This window comes from Cornus florida, unplaced genomic scaffold, assembly GCF_030987335.1.
Source record: "Cornus florida cultivar Cherokee Brave unplaced genomic scaffold, ASM3098733v1 CherokeeBrave_3.0.0_Hap2_Chr05, whole genome shotgun sequence".
NCBI lineage: Eukaryota > Viridiplantae > Streptophyta > Magnoliopsida > Cornales > Cornaceae > Cornus > Cornus florida.
The window spans coordinates 27,713,742-27,735,268 of NW_026775575.1; the positions used below are offsets into that span (position 1 = coordinate 27,713,742).

The following is a 21,527-nucleotide window of genomic DNA, read 5'->3' on the forward strand; positions in this document are numbered from 1 at the left end:
CAGCTATTACATAGATACTCACGCCTTCGAGTGGCGCACGAGTCGGTCTTTGACATCGACTACTTCTCCCGGTCTGTTTTTACTAGAGCAGCATATGACGATATAGACCGGAGGGGCATCTCAGCCATACTAGCCCCTGTCACATACCCAGTGTACCCGAAGTTGGTCCGGATGTTCTTCCAGAACCTCCGACTTGCCCTGAGTAACCTGGCGAAGTTGCGGACCACCATCGACTGCCATCCTATCACTATCACAGTGGACACTCTTTCCAGATCCTACTGTTATCCACACGTCTGACCTCCCGATCTCTAGGATACCTATCCTACTCTATGGAGGCCCACATATGTAGACATGGCCGTTTTACTCACAGGTCACTTTGCCGGTGGCGAGACTTTCGCCACCCAAACTTATCTGCCAGACGACCTGTGGTTTTTCGATTCGGTGCTATACCAAAATATTTTTATGGCCGGCCACAAGACATAGAAGCACGGCGACTATCTTACAGCTCTATACGCCTTCTATACAGGGCACTGACTGTCCATTCCTGCACTCATATAGAGCATCATAATGAAGCTGTATGTTGACCACATCAGCAAGGCCAAGCCCAAAAGAGCTAAGTATCTCCTATTTGGCCATCTCATCACACAGATTCTGAGAGACCAGCGTTATCCCTTCCAGCCACGGGAGCAGACTGAGTCTGGGGCCTGTTCATTCAAGAAGAATGATTAGGATAAGAGCTACAACGCTCTTATCAAGAGTCTACGGGACGACGCTGCCGAGGCAGCTGAGGAGCTAGAGAGAGAGGAGATGGAGCAGGTAGCAGCAGTGCAGGCGACGGATGATATACCAGTCGATCCGCCTGCTATGAACTTGGATATTGATTTGGAGCAGCCCGCAGAGGACCAGGAGCATCACTTTCTGGCTGGGTCGCTCATTCATGATGAGGAGCAGGCTCAGGATCATCATTCTCCTGCTCCAATGGTACCTGAGGCTCCAGCACAGACACCCGGCTTTGGAGAGCGACTCCAGGCTTTGGAGGATGTTGTAGTATCTATCCGCGCCGACACGGTCTCTATCCAAGAGGATGTTGTCTCCATCCGAGCTGACATTACATCTCTCCGCACCGATGTCATGGCTGCGTTGCTAGACTTATCTCGAGATATCCGCAGAGCACGCCCTGCCCGTCCTACCTCCTATTCCTGATCTCTTTATCCTTTGCTCCTGTCCTTTTATATATCTGTGATACATTATTACTGTTACTCTATTTTTGCGGCTAGTCTGTTGGCCCTGATATTGTGCTATGATGTATATTATTTCTGTTTATACATGTTATATGTTGGATGTCATACCTTGTATTGATATATTTGTTTGTGATTGACTCCATCAGGTGCATCCCAGTGACTTCAGTAAGAGAGAGCGTACTGCCTAAAATTTTTAGGACCACCCTTATACCTCTCTCTATTTTCAATTGCTATCCCATTTACACTTGCATGTTCACTGTGCATTGTTATTATCCCTTTTGTTATCTGATGAGTGTTATCCAAGTGCCAAATTTTCAGGATCACAGTTAATCCCAAGTTGGGGGGGCTATGCCACCTACTTTGGATATTTCTGTTCCGGCTAATCTTTGCTATAGTTGCACTGGTATACTCTTTCCTTTTGTTCTCTTTGCACATTGAGGACACTGTGCCATTTAAGTTTGGGGGTAATAATGTGATTTGCAGTGTTTGCTTTAATTTCAAAAATTTTAACATGACTTGTGTATTTGAGGGATTTTCTATGATTGGTCCATAACTAGCTATGATTTTGATCTTTTGAAGACTATATTGCTTAAAATTTAAAAATTGCTTGACTTGAGAGTCCAATACTCCTTGTATGCCTTGTGGATGCCATTTAGGAGTAAGTTTTTCGAAAGATTGATATCATGCTTGCACTTGTGGTCCACATCATCCTGATTTTGTGATTGTTTTGAGATGCACTCTAGTATTCTACACTAGTATAGGTGCACACTAGCATTCATTTGTGGGGTACATGCTTTGCTGATTATTGAATTGGTTATATCCCAATTGGGCTAGTAGTGCATTGAAAACTTTCCCAAACTCTAGGTTAATAAATGAATTCAAAAAAAAGAAAAAAAAAAAGAAAAAGTTGCAAAAGCAATAAAAAAAGTGAGGACTTCTCCCAAAAGGTGAGAAGTGGGAAATGATTAGGTGGAGGTTGTCTTGATTTGTAGCCTAGTTGATTTGAGCTTGTAAGTCCGTAGGGGTGTTTGAACACCTAATGTCCTAAAGCCGTCCGGTTTGGGAGTCATTGACCTAACGCTCAACCTCATGAATCGCTAGAAAGCTTAATAGATCAACACATTGCACCATGCTTCCATCTTTGATCCTACAAACAAAAAAAAAAAATCGAGTGAAAAGAATAAGCGCACATAGAACAATAAAGCTTTAATAAAAGGTCCACTTTTTGTCTTGATGATCGGTACTAGATTTGTGTGCTAGTTTGAGGGTAAGGATGTGATCATTTCTTTAGTTGGCTAAGATAGCAACATACTTGATGCCGGTCCACTTAAAAAGGATTCTAGAGTTATTTTAATTTTTATGATCATTTTCTTGATGTGGAGGATCATACTTGCTTGTTTGATGTTGAAATTTTGGGAGATTGCTTAGAAATGTTTGAAAAATTGCATACTTGAGGTAGTTTTTGTGATACCCCCAGATTTTCGGATATGGGTTGGCCAGGCCCACGCCTGATTACCCAAGGATATCAAACAAATTAGCAATAATCGAACACAGAATATAATTAAGATAAACATGAGTAAATAAAATTCGCTGGAAAGAAACTAAATGAAAATCCTTTATAAAAACTTCAGAATAAATCTTATAAATAAGAACTAGTCTGTTACATCCAACTTCTCCAATTATAATACAACTCGGGAATTCATCTGGTGGACCCCTAATCAAAAGCCAATACTGTAAAGCGAACAACTAAAAAGAAGTCCACTGCTAAACCATGAAGAACCCCCCCTACATCGTTGGTAGAATGAGTAGTCGTCTCTGCTCAGCACAAACAAGCTCTAAGACCTGGAACCGTCCGTTACCTGAAAAAAATAATAGTGGGTCAGACCCACGAATAAGTTCTATCCTAACTACAATCCAAACAGAGACCCGATACGTAGATACATCCTAGACGTCTCAAACATATCTATATAGTCTGTAATAGATAAATATATATCCACACTACAGGACTCTCACTAACTATGCTGAGGGTCTCAACCTGAATAGAAGGTAACATACAATACGCACCTGAGTGGGCATGACTACCTAAGCCTAACAGGGTATACCTCAACCAACATAGCTAGCTACGCATCCTACTGCATATACGCACCCTAACCGTCGACTATGAGACTCAAGCTCAAATCGCGGTACCATAATCTATACATATAAATTCCTATCCAAACCAATGTAGTGCCGCTCAACTGATTCGTTGCCATGACACAACATAAAATTAGGATTTAAATGTTTTAATTAAATCCCTACTCCAATTATATATAAGTTCCTTCCAAATACAATGTTGTGCCGGTCAATAGTTCATTGGTCAAGACACAACATATAATCAGGATTTAAACGTTTTAGTTAAAACCCTATCCATCCTAACGCAGAAATATAAACAACAATCCAGTATGTCGTTCAACTGTTTTAGTTGACAGGACATGAAACCATGTAGGATTTAACAGTTTTAGTTAATGCATTCTGTATGTATGAATGGGTTGGAATTAGTGTTTTGATCTAATCCGTCCCTCCGTATGTCACCGTCCCATACCGGTACGTACCATGCATATGATCCGTAAATGATGCAACATTATAAGCAGTACATCAAATAAGTCCGCAGTATCCATATAGTTGATAAACACAAAATTTAAACAAGTCATCAACTAAAAATTCAAAATCCATCCATGTAATTAAACAAGACAAAGTTTACTAATTCGTCAAGTTAAAATCCAAAATCCGTCCATGTAATTAACAAGACAAAGTTTAATGTTTCATCACGTTAAAATCCAGAATCCATCCAGATAATTAAACAAGACAAAGTTTACTAATTCGTCAAGTTAAAATCCAAAATTCGTCCATGTAATTGATGAGACAAGATATAATAAAATCATCAATTAAAATTCTAGTATACATCCACGTAACTAACAGAATGTACTTTACCAATTCTGCAATTAAAACTAGACCAATATCCATGTAAATTGACAGAAATTATATAATTAATTCTTTAATTAAATCCAGGTAAAAACATATTAAAATCTAATATGTAAAAGGTCCTACTATGCATCCAAAACAATCTTTAAAATCCTACTCCAGTTATTTAGACTGCAAAACAAATGTAAGCAACTAAATACTTTACAACTGTCAACCGTGTGCGACATTTGCTTAAAACTTCCATACGGTGAATACCGTTAGTATATAGAGATAAAATATGCATTTTGGATTCAATTATAATATAATGTTTGGGATCTAAGTTGCAATCCACTGAATTCCTAGACACAGTTGAAACAATTTAAATCCTCTCTATCCGTTACATCCGTGAACAGCATGCGACTTGTTCTAAATTTACATACCATTTTAAGAAAATATTAGCATAAATACTTTGTTGCATCCTAGGGCTTTAGAACCTCATGAATTAATATTTAAAATCCTCTTCCCACTCTAACACAGTTTAGAAAACCAAATTTGGACCCAAACAGTGCCCAAAACTATTCCGGATTGCAACCAAACGAAGACTAACCAATTGAGCCTGCTCTAAAAAAATTGAGCAGGCTCTAAAACACCTTAGAGCCGGCTCCCTTTCCCTTGGAGCCGGCTCAATGAAGGGGGGGAGCCGGCTCCAACTTCCTGGAGCCGGCTCTCTCCTCCTTTGAGAGCCCTGTTTGCTTCCTTTGCCATTTCCGGTTATCTGCTTCATCTCTGACTCTTTCCTACCCTCCTGTTCTTTCATAAACCTGGTCCTAAGAGTCCTAGCAATATCCAGTAGCACCCCAGAGGTTTGATTATGCCAGTTGGAAACAAATACAGAGATTAAAGGTGCTACCGATTTAGCATACGTAAAGATTTAACAGTGAAACCAAATAAAATGATTTTAGTTAAATTTCAACCCATACAGATAATTAGTTTAACCTATACTAAGCATGCATGATCCATTTAATATCTGTTTAAGATCCTAGAGAACATTTGAGAATGCACAGAACACAAGCCAAAGGGAGAGAGACAGAATAGAACTTGCCTGTGATTTCAGTTATGAAATTCCGGCATCGTGTCCATTGTTCCGGCAATACTGAGTTACTGTCTAGCCTCCCCTTACTTCTGCTCTTCCCTTCTCCTAGGTCGGGCCTTGAAGCCCCAGCCGGAAAACCTCACAACTTGTTCTGTTTTTCTCAAAAACCTCTCTCTGTTTCCTCCTAATATCCCAAAACGTGAATAGGGTCTGTGTTTTGTTTTTCCAACCCTAACCAGCCGTAACATAATATATTTATAGGTGTATTGGAAAACCTAATTTTAATTCTAGGAGGAAACTAAAAACAAAAGAAAATAAAACAAAATATAAAATAAATAATATATAAGTTGGCTACAGATTTCATGGTTGTATACAACCCTAAAATCCTATTAATTTGATTTACCCTATATACACATATACCAAAAAAAATATATGTATAATCATCCATGGATATTAACAGTACCCGTTACTCTCCTATTCGAGTAGTCCATCATTTTAAACCAGAAATAAAATACACATTTAATCTAATTAAAAATACCAAATAAAAAAAAATTAAATAAAAATTAAGCATATAATTAAATTAAATCCACAAATCAATTCAAACAACACGTCATTCAAATTCCACACATAGCCACATAAGCACTTAAAAATAATAAAATAAATACTGAAAACAATAAAATAAATAATAAAATTTCGATTATATCCCTTTCAAAACTAGGGATATTACAGTTTTCTCCCAATACTTGTTTCCAATATTGGTGCCTCTTTTGAAAGAATGAGCTTAACATTTGTGGGTATCATTTCTGGAAACCCTCACGAGTCTTCACTCGTCCACTAGGGGTAACCTAGGGGTTTAAAAGGCTTGTTGCATATAATAAATGCAATCGTGTTCCCTACGAAAGTGGCGTTATCCATTTATTGCTTTCTAGTTCATAGTTGTACAGTTGTTCATTTCATTCCTTTACTTTTTAGTTCATTGCTAGGGACTAGCAATATTTAAATTTGGAGGTGTAATGAGCGCTGAAAAGTGCGCATTTAATCCCCTTAAGCTTAGGTATTCTAGAACCTTTATCTATCTTATATTCCCCGCTTTGTATTGATTTCATGTTATTTCCATTTTTAGGTACTTATCCCTAAAATAAGCTAACTCAGCCAAATAAGAGCAAAAATGAAGTAATTCTGGGATGAATTAAAGAAAGTAGAGCAAAAGGAAGCAAATGGTGGAATTTCAGCAACTTCGATCGATCTCAAGAAAAGTTTGATCGATCCAACTTTCATCGATCTCAGCACTTCAAGATGGATTTGAGCCATGTTTGTCCCTATTTGAAGATCTCAAAGTTCGATCGATCCAACTTGATTCTCTGATCGATCGAACTTTCTTGTCTTTATCCACATGCTAGATCTTGTCCAGCTGTACCACACTACCAACCACTTTTGTCCTTTTCCCAAAAATATCTTCAAAATATATCAGATTTGTTTTTATCCAAAAAGGCACCGCCATAGAGAATCGATTCAGCTTCAATTCAATAGATCTCAGCCATGTTCGATCGATCTCACCACAAGTTTGATCGATCGAACTTCCCAAATCCCGAGAAAATCCAAATTCTAGCTCATTAAAAGTTGTCTCATATCCAATCATTGGAGGAATATTTGGTGTACGAGCCCAGCTCATTTGGGGTGATATTTGACTTACCTATATAAGGAATATGAGCCACTTTTTGAGATATACTTTTCGGAGGAGAGACTTTTGATACTTGGGAGGCACAATTTTCATATCTTAGCAAAGAAGAAAGGAGAGGAGGAGGCTAGAGACACAAGCTTGGAATTCTTCCATCAACCAAGAAAAGGAGCAATCGCTACCATGGAGTTAGCCCTTAAGGGTTGGAGGACACCATCCATGAGTGGCTAGACATCCTCTTGGGGCTAGAGTTAGCCCTAAACATGCTTTTTACATCTTGATTTATGTATTTTTGAGGGGATTTGTATTGTGATACATGTTTTGACACTTATATATATATAGATCTTGTTTATTCAATGATTTATATGGTTTAATGCTTCCAATTGATCATTTCATTCTATCCATATCTCTATATATGCTAGAATAGATGTTCATGTGTTTGTCTCTATTTCTTGTGTTATTGATGCATGTCTATGTGTATTAATGCTATAGACCTAGAGATTGTCAAGACACAGTGCTTCATGGAATGTTCTTGTGGTTTATTTGATGGTTCATACTCATTTCTTGATGGATTGTACCTCTCCCTTAGTTTAATTAGTTTAATTTCATGTCATTAGCTTAATTGTAATGTAGTTGTAGTTTAGATGTTAAATGGGAGGACAATCCATGCTTGTTATTTAATGTTCCATATTTATGAAAGCAAGTAACATATATCAATAACCTTGTGATGTGTTTGGTTGTGAGCTTAAAGAAAGGATTAATGGCTTAATTTGATATGTTGTGCTATCCACCATAATGCTTCGATAATATATGTTTAATTTGTTATCCATGCTTGTTGAAACAACCACACACACACACTATGTTGCAATACATATTTTCCCCCTCATTAATCATTCATTAAGGGTGTAGAAAAGTTATGCTTAGTGGTGATCTCTAAATCCCAAGATCTCTCTTTTATTTTCTCTCATTTATATTTAATTGCCTACTTTAGTTTAAATTGTATCTTAGTGTAATTCAATCACCAACCAATCTTTTGATCACTCGATCTGTAACGCCCCGAATTTTCTAGATAAATTTCTCGATTTGTTCAAATCCAAATACTTCAAAAAAGACACCCAAGATCTTAAAAGAAATAAAATACCCTTTATTGATACAAAATCAATCAAATTTCCTCAAATAAGTAAGACAACATCTCAAATTAATTAAATTAAATTAAATCAAATTCTCAACACCAATTCCTTCACATAAGCCCGCTACTATCAATCCAAGCTCATCCTCGGTACCTGAAACTATAGGGGGGTGAGACAGTAGGAAAAACCATAACAAGGATTTCAAAGAGTTTCATGATAAATTTGTTTCACAAAAATATATATATATATATATGCTTTTAAACAAAATACATATATGCAATTTTAGCAAAATAACAATCAACAAAATATTTGAATTAAAATCATCCAAGCAATTCAAGGTATGATGATCCCTACGCTGTAAAACAAAAATCACTGCATCCTCAATTCTCTAAGTCTGTCTGCTCATCTCGGCACTGTCTGTTTCCTCAAATTCACTCTAATTTTCCTTCTCCGTTTGCTCATATAAACTCAAAACACAAAACAGTCTATTTATAATGTAATTCCACTGACACAAAAATAAATATCAATTCAATTTCAAAACAAAAATCTATTGGGTCCCGCCGTCCATTCCATCTTTTACCTTTTCTTATCTTTTAGTCTTTATTCTCATTCAATGTATCACTTAAAAGACAACAAAAATCAGCCACCAAATACAAGGCCACATGAGTGAATCCAAGAAAGAACTTTGGCCACACAAACAAAACAAATATACTACATAGAAAAATATATATAAATATCCAAAGTGGGTCCCACACCAAAACACACTTCCATTTCTCTTTTTTTGCTTCCTTCATTCATTTTCGGCAGCCAGCATAATCCTCCTCCAGGTTCATTGTATCAAATTAACAACAAGGCCATGTACACAAAATCAAAGACAAAAAGATTGCCCAAATAAAATCCTAGTGGGCCCGCCAATCTAAATACATCATAGTTTTCATTTCCTTTCCCACTTTGTGTTGCCTTCTCTTTATCTCACAAACCAACATTAGATATATATATATATATATATATATATATATATATATATATATATATATAATGTATAAAATGTATCAAAACCAAAATCAACCCATTAACACCATTTAATGGGATCCGCCAATAAACTATTACAATTCTTTTCCTCTTCAATTTTCGGCAGCCTTCTCCTATCATGATAATTAAAGTCATAAAATGAAATAAAAGTTAAAAAGTTGTAGTCTCCAATTTAAAAATCAATAACTCAATCTCTAATTGGTAAATCTCTAATTAAAACAAAATAATCCATTTTGTCAATTAAAAATCATGAGATAAATATAACTTTAAAATCTTCAAAAAATTCAGGTTATCACACGACCTACTAACCCTAATCTTGATTCTTCAACCTTGTACGACCGACCAATCCCTTGGGACGATCCCTACTTGCCCTAACTATATTTTTAGTGAAAGGTAGTAGCGGCAATTTCTAAATGTAAAACTTGGCCACATTCATCATAGCTCTACACCATTATCTTTTTGTATCACAAACCGTAGGGTTTCAGGGGTGACGACCCTGGGCACACCAGTACATATGAAGTAAAGACAAGCAAAGACATGTTCCAAGCATTCCAATGCACATTAAGACATCAATGGTCAAGAAATGGACATGGAAATGACTTAACGTTACAAACGATCAAAGCTAGAAGTATTCAAAGATGACTAGGACCTCAATGATCAAGAATATACTTCAATGACCAAGAATGCAATTCAATAAGCAAGGATGAAGCCTCAAAGCTCAAATATCAATGCCAAAGTATGAAAAAATTGGTAGATAGGTTGGTGAGTTTTTAGGATTCAATGTCAAAGTAATTTTGAACCCTACTTTTAAGCTCACATCTATAAGATCATACATATGCATTCTTATTTCATATTTGATCCCTGTACAACCTAGAAATAGGTTTTAAACATCATTAATTCACATACAAAGACCTAAATCAATTCCAAGGCTCAAAACACCTTCAAAAGTGCCTAAATTTAGTATCTAATTTCAAACAACCGACTGCTTGAATTAATGGAGCAGAGTCCATTTCTAAATAGAGTTCAGGGAAGCACCTTTTCAGCTAACTATTAAATTGCATCAGCCACTAGATAAGAGATACCAGATGACTGGTACTCCAAGCGATTGGTTTTTGCCAAGTTTGAATTTAAGTTATATTTGCATTTAATGCATCCTCAACTATCTCTAAACAACTATTTTCTATCCATCCTCTCTATATATATGGCTAGGGCATTTATGAACTCAAGACACAAGTGTAAGAAACATTTATGAGATAGTAAAGCTATCATTTAAGCATTCAACATACTCTTTCATTCTTTAACATATCATTAAATAGACTTGAGCTTCAACTTGAGATTCTCTATTACTTTAGTCTTGTGGGTATTGATTTGAACATCAATCTTTGAGAGTTATATACATTTTATTTCATTCTTCCTACAAATCATTTGTAAGTGTTGGTTTGATCCAAAGGAAGTCTAAGGGAAGGTGGTTCTCTTAGCAAGAAGGAAAGAGAAGCAAGTTTATTTCTTGTAAAGGTTTTCTCCCCACCTGAAATGCGAAGCCATTGTCACGCCACGATATTTTCTTGGGTAAAACCCACTCCAACTTATGCTCCCAGGTAGGGGCAGCTGGACCCTTAGGCGACTTAGGTGGTTACCTAGCCAATAGGAAGACCTCAAATTTTTTATTTCTTCATATTATATCCTTCCTAAAATTTTTATTTCCTTCCTATTATCACTCCAACCAATATAAAGACCCCAAAATTTGTATTTCCTTATATTATAACTTTCAAAATTATTTATTTATTTATATTATAACCTTCCTAAAAATGTTATTTCCTTCTTATTATTGAACTCTAGCCAATAGAAAGGCCCCAAAATTTTTTCCCCCTTATATTATAACCTCCTTAAAATTTTTATTTGTATCGATTATTAGACCCTAACCAATAAAGATTTAATAGGGACCAAAAGATTTCTATCTTTATCTTACCTCTTTTTTTTTTTTTTTTTCTTTTTTTTTCTTTTTTTCCTCTCTCGCTCTTTCTCTCTCTCAGCTTCTCATTCACGTTTCTTTTTTCTCCAGAATTTGTAAAACTTTTCGTATTCTTATTTTAACTTTTATCCTCTTTGTTTTTTTTTTTTTTCCCTTCTTATTTTTGACATATGGTTCCTCATTTTTCATTAAGTATAAGTTGTATAACTTTACGATCAATTATGTGACAAGAAAGATTAATAGGATTGGCTATATATATATATTAGATATTAAAAGGCCACTTTTATATTTTTCGCCTAAGGCCTAAAATTATATTGAGCCGCCCCTGCTCCCAGGTTGGAGGTCAGTTGTCATGTCTAAAGAGAAATAAACTCAAAATGCGATGGGGGTGGCTACACCCTTAAAATTTTTGATAGGGCCAAATTAGAGATTTTATAGATTCGCCACCAAACATTGAGTTTTGGTGTGTTAGGTCATCAAAGATGAGAAATTGATAGATTTGCGGCCCTAAATGACTACCGATTGGTCTGCTTAACCAGAGGTTGGGATTCGAGGGTTTGTTTACACTTGGGCAAGGGGTCAGGCACCCCAAGACGCCTGTTCCAAGAACAGTTACTTTTTCTTTGTGCTTAATTCCATTCCTATTTATAATTGCATTATAACGATGATGATGAGGTGCATGCTTAAAGATTTATAGGGTATGGTGATATTATGATTAAAAAATTGATGATATGAAGGAAAATATGGTGGAAGATGGTCCCGATGGAGGAATGGTGGAAGAGATGGGGGGCTTGATTGAGCTTAGGATTTCCTAAGCTATGTACGCATCCTTTGGTGTGGGAATCAAGTCAAACATAGTTCAGAATGGGAGCCCATCTTGGTAGAAGACAGGTTTCCTAGAGGGAAGTAGGCTAGCATGCTAGGAACTAGGTATCCTAATAAGTAATAGGCCAGCACGCGAAGAGCTAGGTATCCTAAGAAGTAATAGGCCAGTACGCGGAGAGCTAGGTATCCTAACTAGCCATAGGCTAGCATGTGGAGAGCTAGATATCCTAAGAAACAATAGGCTATTTGAGGAACCAAGATTTGGGGGGGGGGGGTGAATTGGTCCTTTTAAAAACTTATTTGCCTTAGTTTGGTCAAATAAAATAGATACAGTACAGTATGTTGAAATCTTTAAATCAATAAACTAGGTATATATAACAACCCTCACCCTAACCAAACACAATATTGTCCGCTTTTGGCTCTCCCGGACCAGAGACATCCTAGTGGGTTACCCATCCTAGTAATACTCCAGGTTAAGCACGCTTAACTCCGGAGTTTTGGTATGTTCAAGTCTATCATGACTTTAAAACGCGTTATGTCTTAGAAGGGTGTTGAATCTATGTATAAGACTTGCCCCATCCACACCAGGCGATATGGGACTGTGCATCTGTAGCTCGTCCAGTGTGATAGCCTACTGGTGCCACCTACGCACTCTTACACACACCCCCTCACAAGGTCACCATAATCACACCTCTTTAGGGCCCAACATTCCCGTTGGCCACACTTTCGGCTGGGTCAGGCTCTGATACCATTTATAACAACCCTCACCCAAACTAAACACAATATTGTCCACTTTTGGCTCCCCCGGACCAGAGACTTCCAAGGGCTCACCCATCCTGGTACTAGTCTAGGTTAAGCACGCTTAACTCCAGAATTTTGGTAGGTTCACGTCCATTACCACTTTAAAACACATTGTGTCATAGAAGGGTATTGAATCAACATCTTACACTTGCCCCATCCACACCCAGGCAATGTGGGACTATGCATCTGTAGCTCATCCAGTGTGATAGCCTACTGGTGCTACATACACACGCTCACACATACCCACTTACAAGGTTACCATAGTACACACATCATTAAGGAAAACCCTTTCAATAGGGGAAAATCTTGGTCCTTGGCTATAACCAATAAAGCTCCACTAGTTGTATACAAATAGTTACACACTTAGCTATCTCACACTCTGTACACACTCATGCATAAGCTAAAACCCTGGCTTTCATAGCCCCTGCACACACACAAGTTCAATACAACGCTCATAGGCACTCCCCTTATCTTAAGCAACCCTGCTTCGACCCTATAAGCTCTCACAGCTCACCAATTACAATATAAAGGATTAATATAAAAAATGTTCAACCATACACAATAGATAAGAGTGGTTGTGCAGCTCAAAACTTCAAACAGCTTCAATAAGCTTTATTCTACAACTCAACAAGTCACGAGGGTAAAATGGTAAATCAGCAACAACACAACCCTTCTTAGGGTTTCAATAATCATATATCAACTGTATACATATGATACAATCAATAGATCAACAAGTATAGCAAGGTACTACAATTTCAGTCTTCAATATAGCTTAAAACCCTAACAGTTGAGGTTCACAAGGCCAAATATAGCTCTAACCATTTCTCAGGATAGATCTCAACTTTCACATTCCCAAATCCATAATATAGATATGCTCAGATGATAAGAATTCAACTCAAAGCAACATATAACAAATAGACACCCAAAACAGTTGATTAAACCAGCAAACAATGCCTAAAAGTAGGTTTGGGACATTAAAACTAACTACAACAAGAATATGTGTACAAGCAATGATTCTGCAATTTTTAAATAGTAAAACAAACTTGCCTCAACCTTTAAGAAGCCTTGAGAATGCTTCAAATCAAACACACAGCCTTAAACCAGCAAAACAGCACCAAAAACCTTTTAGCAGTGGCTTGGATCTTCATTTGCAAATTGGTACTCACAAGGCATGGATCTCTTGATGTATTCAAACTTCAATACCATGTAAAAAAATCCATGGAAGAAGATGGCTCGAGTAAATATTGCTGCAAGACCCTTAGGATACTCAAGGGTCTTCAAGGGTGCTCATGAAGGTGCTCAGGATACTTCCAGTTTTTGCTCAGCAAAGAGGCACAGATTTATCATAGGATATTTATAGGCTACAATCATCTTGTAGTCCTACTCTAAAGAATAAAATACTCTTGGTACAATTCTCCTATCATTTACTAGAGAATGTTCATTGAGAAAGGACCAAAAAGCCCTTTTTATAATTTATCTTGTAGTGTAGCCACTTTACAGCCTTGCACAATGTGTACATCAGCCTTCATCACTAAGTAATCCATTTGAGCATTTTTTTTTCTCTCACAAGGATCACACTTAAACAACAACCAGAAGGACTAAAATGCCCTTGTGACAGTCACATGAATATTGCACCAAAAAATTAAAATTTTGACTGTAAAATTAACAATGTAGCTTAATTTACAATTGTCCGTTGCAATGTAGTGTGCTAGGAAAATTTTAAAAGGTGTAATACAACTATGAAATGACCATAGTGCCCCTGAATAAACTTGTAGCTAAAATTTAGCTTCTGGACCTTAGTTAAACTAGAAAAATGAACCCTTAAAGCTGTATAATTGCAATGTAGCATCTATTCTCAATGAGAATGTAAAGATCTGAACTCGAGGGTCCGAATCATTATTCGGGTCCTTACCCGAACCTGAGGACACACAAGGCGAAAGGGTCATCTGGGGTCTAGAAGACTCTCGAAGTAGTCCTCACTAAAATCGTTATAACTTCCTCTATAGTTAGGTTCTATTAATGAGACTGACCAGTGGAAAGCCAACTTAAAATCCATGAAATTGAACTCAAGTTTGACCCAATTTGCAGTTAAAATGAAGGACATAAGGTCAAAGAGATATGGGTCTTAAAAATTGGTGACTAGGCTGTTTCAATTAGCTGAAACCCTGTGTTAGCCGGCAGAAACTAGAGGGTCATTCAGCTGACAGTGAAGCTCAGCCAGCCGAAACGAAAATCCTGAAATCCCAACTCTTTATCCATTTCAAAAATGCAATGTCGGTCGGCTGGCTTATATCACTAGCCGGCTAACAGACCCTGGGAATATGAAAAATGACAATTTTTGGTTTCTCAAGGCCTTGAACATACCTAAGCTCATTTTATGAGCTTAAAAATGAAGTGAACCTATCCCAAAAACATTCATTTAATCGAATACGACCACAACTTGACATCCATGCATTTATATTAAACGTTAAACGAGCTTAATACATCACATGGGATAAAATGAATCCAGTTACATTTTTATAACATAGGTTTGAAATCCCAATGAGATCACAAAAGGCAAATGAATGGCCTCAAAACCATTTCTAACCACAAAATTAATACAAGTCATAGATTAGTACAAGCTTAAAACAAAACGAGTACATGCCTCATTACAATTTTTCCAAACTTATGATATTATATCATTCAAAAGAATAATTTACAATTATTGCAATTTAGACAAAACAGTTGGTAGCTATCCGAAACAAATCCCCATTCTCACTTCGTTTAATTCTATGTTCTCAGTACCTAAAAAATGGTTATAATAAAGGGGTGAGCACTACCGTTCAGTAGAGTATACCTAAGGTATGGCTCTTAAAGCCCCATGAATAAACACATATAGAAAAGGGAGGTCAAGATAAGAGGATCATGCTATTCCGGGGAAAATAATGAAATCAACTATACATGGCATTAGCAACAATATAAATGTATCAACTTAATCACATTCACACAAACACACACACACACACAAGTCCATCACGAGACTAACAATGCAATCAATGCTAATGCCATGAATCCTCCAAAACAAATCCCATGATATGATCCTACACAGTTGCACTTTTCCAACCAATCCATCTCACTACATAAATCCACACTAGAGGGCTTTAATTCCAAATGGCACAAGTCTACCGCTTATCCACCATTTGGAACACTGGCTAGCTATCCCTGGCGTGAGACCGAGGATAAGCCACATGATGATATGGTTTGTAGAGAGAAGAAAGGCCACGGTCCTTAAGATTTTGGACCGCCCAAGCCATTTCGGGATACCTTTGAAGTTATCCTTGATAGCGAATCTTGCCTCAAAGTCGAGGGGCCATTCCCTCCAATTGGGAATGAACAACTCTTGAGATGAGCTAGCCCTCTTTGATCCAACTTTGGGTGCCATTTGAGATTGAGAAGATGGTTCAGGAATTTCTACGAACAGTTGGTAGACAATGTCAAGCTACCTAGAGCAAGAATATGGCATGAAGCTTAAAAATCCACAAAAATGGCATATGGATTAAGATTACCCTAGTCCTAACACAACCTAACAATCCACAACAAGATATCCCATTCTCCTCATGTAATATTTAGCTTAAAAGAATTGAAAGAGAAGTAAAGAAGACTTACCACACAATAAAGATGATAAAGCTTGAACTTTTGACAATGGAGAGATTTTTTTTTTTTCCTAGTTGGGACTCAGACACACTACCTCTACTTAGGTTCGAACCCTTGACCTCCCCTTTGGGAAGTAGGAGCCTTGTACCGTTAGGCCATAGGCCTATTGGTGACAATGGAGAGATTGAACCTTTGATTTGTAAGATGAATGGAGAATAGAGATGATAGGAAGATGGAATACGAGGAGAAGGATGAGAAAATTTGACTTGAGGGAGAGTGAGGGTCAAGATATAGAGATAATATAAGAATGAATATGAAATTGGGTGAAAATATATAGAAGAAAGTGGGTTTGGGCTAAAATCTGGGCTCTGGCGTCCGGACGCATCGGGCGTTGTCCGGATGCCAAGTACCAAGGCATATGGTATGCGCTGCCTTGGCCTTGCCGTGACATGTTGAATAGCAATAAGCATTCGGACGCCAGGTGGATCGTCCGGACGAAAATTTGGCTGCTGGCTGGATTTTTATTCCAGCCATTTTGAGGTCGAGACGGAACCTAAAAATTTTGGGAACACTCGAATATGATGATATATAACTAGGACACCCTCTGGAACAGTCGGAATCGAAAATGGATATGTTCCGTGAAAACTCAAATTTTTGAGTTTGGAAATTTTTTTTATAGCTTGGCGTTCGGACGCCAATTGGGGCATTCGGACGTGAATTTAGCAGATTACTATTTTTTAATTTTTTTAATTTGGAGCCCGAGACGAACCCGAAAAATTATAAAATTTTCAGCAGAGCCTATTTGATGCCTGAGACACCTAGTATGATCAACAGAATAAGATTCAGAGCATTTTTGCGAAAACGCTAATTTTGAGGTTCATACTTAGGCAATTTTTTTATGAAATTTTTTTTTTTTAGAAGAAGAAAAGGGAAGAGATTAGGAAGCTGGATGCTCCCTAAGAGTGGCTAAATTTAACATCGATAGCTTGATGAGATAGGAATCTCACTAATCCTCATATATTGGATCTGTCAAGAAGACGGTCGCCACATTTCCAATGCACAACTTGTCTCCCCCATAGGGTCGGAAACTTGGATCAATGCTCGGTGAAGGGATGAAATAAGCAAGTTTGGTCCTAAGAGATTCAAGTACATCCCGCAACCTAAGGTTTTGTCATTTTCAAACTCAAACTATCAGGTTTCTTTTGAGATAATGTCGAGGTTCCTTTAAAATTTTGCCTTTGAACATCCATGAGAGGGTTATTACCTTTCTCACATATATCTAATGATTCAACTTCGAAGTTCAGGGATTCGAAGATAGGAGTGAGAAGAGATTCATTTTCCCAAGAGAGGGATTCACTTGGTCGTGTCCACCGAGAAGACTAAAAAGTTAGATAAATATCAAGTTCTAAATTCGCTTTCCAACTAGATTCTTTGACAACAACCTCTTCAGATTTATCATGAATTTTTTGAGTTTCGAGAACATCTTGACTTAGAGTGAATGGGAGAGATTCTTCCACCAATTCATCTAACGCGTCAAGGGAAAAACATTCATTTTCATCCGGAGGATGTTGAGATGCATTGAAAATGTTGAGCTTAACTTTCATATTTCCAAAAGAAATATCCATCACCCCGGGGTCCGAAAATTAATTGAAGCATTAGTCGTGGCTAAGAAAGGCCGACCAAGGATCACGGGAATGTGTCTTTTAGGATTATAAACCGGTTCAGTATCTAGAACCAAGAATTCTACCGGGAAGTAGAACTTGTCCACTTTGATGATTATATCCACAATGATACCAAGAGGTTGCTTGACAGATCTATCCACAAGTTGCAAGACAACTGAAGTGGGTTTGAGTTCTCCTAAGCCAAGTTGCAAGTAAACTGAATAAGGGATTAGATTTACACTCGCTCTTAAGTCAATGAGGGCATTTTTTCTATCTCGTTGTCTCCAATGACACACGAAATTGTCGGGACACCCGGATCCTTAAACTTTAGAGGTGTGTTGTGCTGAATGATACAACTAATTTATTCAGTTAACCTCACCTTATTTGGAATATTGCGCTTGGAAATGCATTTTTGAGTACACAAATCTTTGAAAAATTCAGCACAGGGTGGAATTTGCTAGATAGCATCGAGAAGAGGAATGTTAATCTTTACTTGCCTAAAAACTTCCAACATATCTTGAATTTTATTGCCCTTGTTCCCAAAGTGTGTGGACTCTTTGAGACGTTGAGGATAAAGAGCCTTAGGCTCATAAGATGTCTCAATACTTAGGATTAGCGGATTTGGAATTTTCAGACTGATTTTTAGATTTTTGGATAGAAGACTTGAATCCTTGGGAGCAAGAATTTCAGTCTCTTCCCCAACTTTATTATCCATAACTCTTCCACTCCAAAATGCATGGACTTGTTCATGATGTGGTCCACTTGGAGGAGGGAGTTCATCAATCACAAATTACCTTTTTGGGTTTACCACGGTTTGAGCTGGAAGTTTACCCATATCCCTTTTATAAAGTTGATTTACATAGGTAGCCAATTGTCCTAGTTGGGTTTCAATTTTGGCTATTGATTGGGAATGAATATTAACCAATTGCACAATTTGTTGTATGCATTAAAGGCAGCCGTGATTTACTTGTTGGTGTTTAAAAGCTCATCCAATTGGGATAGGTGTGATACCCCTTGATTCCAGAGCCACAGGTGATCAGGTCCGAGCACAGAACCGAAGGATATCAAACAATTAATATTTAAACAAGCATTAAATATAAAAGAAATAAGAATAAATAAATAAGCAGAAAGAAAACTAAATAATAACTCCTTAAATAAATTCATTAAATAAACCTCCAAATGATTTTTATCCAAATCTGCGATTACAACTCGGGAATCCATCATGTGGACCTCTATCCATAATCCAACTGAAACTAAATATATATGAAATAAAACTAAAACAAATACTAAAACATAAGGAAGACTCCTATGTCGAATCAGAAAAGTGAATGGATTGTCTCTGCTCGGCACGAACTACCTCTATGACTGGATCTGACGAACACCTGAAAAATAATAGTGGATCAGGTCCACAAACAAGTTCTAATCTACTACATCCCAAATAGAGACCCGATACACGTAAACATCCTAGTCAATTCAATAATAACTATATAGTCCGTATATATGTATATACACACTAAAGGAACCTTACTAAACTATAGGGTTGTCTCAACCTGAATAGTAGGCAACATGCAAAACACACATATAGTAGGCATGAGTGCCTAGACCTACCAGGGTACACAACTACACTATATTTAACTACACATCCCTGGCAATATACGCGCCTTAACCATAGATTCTCAGACTCAAGCTCATATCATGGCTCATAACTAAAAATATATAAATATAACAACCATCATATCCAATATAAAGTAATCCACGGTAGGTAATTCAACTTGTTCAGTTGACCTGACACAAATATAAGTAGGACTTAACATTTTAGTTAATCGATTCCCTTATACAAAATAGGTAGGACTTAACTGATAAGTTAATCCGTCCCTAGAATGCCATCATCCCATACTGGTGCATTATATCATACAATCCACAATTGATGAAATAAATATAATACTACATCAATTAAATCCAAAGATGAGCATAATAAAAATCAGACATATATATGATCATATTATACTAACAATATATGACTAAAATCATATACATACATCACGAAATCATGCTAGATTAAAGTTAAGCATTTATATCCTCCATCAACAACATATATATATATAATTAAAGTCTATGTTGTTCCTATCATTAGCACATTAATATTTAATCATGCTTTCCCATTCCTCCACGAATCTATCTTAACAAATTTAGAATATTTAAAACAGATTCAACACATGCAAGCATATACAGTATGCAAAAATCCAAGAAACAGTTCCCAGTACCAAACGGTCGACTGAAGTACCAAACTGGTCAGCCGATAGAGCTATTTCGGTCGACCAAAATACCCAGTCCGGTCGGCCAAAATACAATCTCTACCCCGCACTGCTGAGCCACTTCGGTCGACTGAAACAGCAAACCGGTTGACCGAACCTCTGTGGCAGACCAACTTCTTCTTCTCCGATGGCTCTATTACTTCAAATCTCCATTGTTGAAGGTTTAAAACTTACCAACTACGTCCCAGATTGTTCCCACATTGATTTTACAGCATATAAACATTTATACATCAATTTAAAACACATACCATGAATTAAGTTATTTAAAACAACCAAAAATCATGCAACCCATTACATATATCCAAGCACTGTAAATTAAGATTTTTAGCATGCAAAATATTTTATTAAATCCAATTAAAAGAAATATAACTAAACATGTATAGAACATAAGTCAAAGGAGAAGAGACAAAATTAGAATTTACCTTTAAGGTTTTTGGTTCAAAACCGTAACTCCTTCTTCTCTAATTTTCCGACGAACTTGGTTGCCGTCAAAGCTCCTCTGCTGCTCCTGGTTCAACCCACAAGCAGACCCTTTTCCTTCCTCCTTGGTCCAGCCCCTTCTTAGCCGAACTCTTTTTTTTCTCAATCACAGTTTTTCTCTCTAAATTCTCTGTTCTCTCTATTACGTGAATAGGGTTTTTAACCCTTGGCAGACTTATAATTGTGTATATATAGGCATATACAAAATAAACCATAATCCTAATTTTAGTCCAAGTCTGACTATAAGGAAAAATATAAAAGAAAAGGTAAAAATATCAAAAGTGTAAACGTATATATAATCTTATATATATTTATTATTATATAAATATATATATATCAGATTATTCCATATTACTATTATTAATATAAATGTTAAAAAATAATATTAATAAGAGATTACTATCCTTGTACATATATATATATCTATATATATACACATACAACTATCCATGAGTAATATCCGTACCCATTTAACCTCCTATCCAAGTAATCCATGCAACCCATTGGGTTGGTCCATGACTACTATCCAAGTCCAACTCCTTTAAATATAAAACATAAAATAAATAATTAAATCCTAACAATTAAATTAAATATAGCACAATAATAGGCAAATATCTCAATCAGACAAATTAGACAAATATTTCAAATAAACATATAATCAGTTAATTCAAATAAACAATTAAATAAATAGCCAAGAAAGCAAATAAATAATTAAAAATGCAATTA

General features: G+C 36.7%; 1 pseudogene; it reads left to right on the plus strand.

Moving 5' to 3' along the window:
• Nucleotides 1–329: 329 nt before the first annotated feature.
• LOC132309108 (PR5-like receptor kinase) overlaps nucleotides 330–21,527 on the plus strand; it is a 46,699-nt pseudogene continuing 25,501 nt past the window's right edge.